The sequence below is a fragment of the Myotis davidii genome, unplaced genomic scaffold (assembly GCF_000327345.1).
Source record: "Myotis davidii unplaced genomic scaffold, ASM32734v1 scaffold2799, whole genome shotgun sequence".
NCBI lineage: Eukaryota > Metazoa > Chordata > Mammalia > Chiroptera > Vespertilionidae > Myotis > Myotis davidii.
In genome coordinates this window covers 15,538-17,333 of record NW_006290633.1, presented here as the reverse complement: position 1 = coordinate 17,333, position 1,796 = coordinate 15,538, and positions in this window count along the sequence as shown.

Here is a 1,796-nt window from a genome sequence, read left to right as displayed (position 1 = left end):
TGGCCTGATAGCTCAGATGCATGCACCCTTGATGATTCTTACTCATTTGTGGAGATTATCTTCACATCAGTGCTGGAAATACATTTTCGAGAGCATGGTTCTTCATTTTTAAATAAGTAGTGAATGTACTTATTCTCAGTACTGTATTCTCAAGCTCTACTTCACACTCATAAGTCGTGTAGCTCTAACAGAATACTTCACCGAGTTTTGTCCAATACATAGGAGACCTGGGCAACCACCACCCCAACCCAGTTTCTTCCAGTCCCCGAAACAACGGCCCCCTCCACCTGCCCCAGGACTCCATGTCACTGCTCAGCATTCAACAGCCTCCAAGTTCACTTGTCATGACATGCAGAAGAGTGGTGACCCGCAGGCTGAGTGTGCCGGCTTCTGCAGCTCCTTCGGGAAAGAATTCTGCTCCTTGTACCCACGGTTGTTGTAGGAGTTGGAATCCCACGCTCTCAACGTCAGCTTCTTGGAGACTTCAGGCTGCTTTGGTTCACAGCGGAGATAATCCAGGGACTGCTTTGGTTTGTATATACACTCACCAGTCACAGCAGAGCGTTTACTGTATGATTCTATCCATACCAGGTCCCTGGAGTAGTCACATCCACATGACAGAAAGCAGAACGGTGTCTGGCACGGCCTGGGACAGGGTGGGGAGCTAAGTTTAGTGGGAACAGAGCCAAGGTGGGGAAGGTGAAATAGCTGGAGATGGATGGTGGGATGGCTGCAGAACAGTATGAAAGTACTTAATCACACAGAGTGAACCATAGCCCATTCAAAAATGGTTACAAGGTGAATATTCCATTGCTTATATTTTAACATAATAAAAACTTCATTTAGAAAAGACGTTGGCCCCACCCCCAAGTAAAGACCAATTTATGAAACCATTAGCTCAGAAGTATTCTTCTAATTCCACTCCAAGGTCACATATTCATGGTCTTTCACCTTTTCCCTATCTGTACCTCCTCCAATGAGTGGTCTGCCATTCTGCACCCACACAGTGTTTCTTCCCCAGGGGACCCCCTCCTGGCCTTGCTGGGTGAAGTACCTCTCAGTGGGCCCCACCCTTGAACCTCTTCCCTGCTCAGGGCTGGGCACCCCCTCTCCTGCTTCCTTCCTTACTCTCCAACCCCACACCCTGAGGGTCAGCCCGCTCCTTACCTGCTCCTCTGATACCCCAGCTGGATGCAGCCCCCAGGGAAAAGGTGGCCCCTCAGGCCCCATGGGCTCCGCCCCCTAAGGAGGCAGCCCTTGCTCACCCACCTAAACGCTGGAGGACCCAATAGTCCAGCAAAGGAAGGAAAGGAAGAAGCAGAGGAGGAGCAACAGGTATTCACAACCACAGCATGGAAAGTACAAGAATTCATTATGACTTGGAGACTTTTTTGGACAATGGAAATACTTCAGATTTAATCTAAAGCAAAATTCCCATGAAGCCTAAAATATGTAAGAAAGTATAACAAAATCAGTTTATCAAGCAAAAAAAAAAAAAACACGACAGAAAAGGATTACTTCATATATTTATAAATAGAACTTAAGGCTTCCTCGATTAAGAAAAACGTCAGGTTTTAGAATTTTTTTTTAATTTGAAAATTCATTTACAAAACCAAAGCAGTCCCTGGATTATCTCCGCTGTGAACCAAAGCAGCCTGAAGTCTCCAAGAAGCTGACGTTGAGAGCGTGGGATTCCAACTCCTGCAACAACCGTGGGTACAGCAGCAGAATTCTTTTTTTTTTTTTTTTAAATTGGGAGGAAGAGAGAGAGATGAGCAGCAGCAGAATTCTTTCCT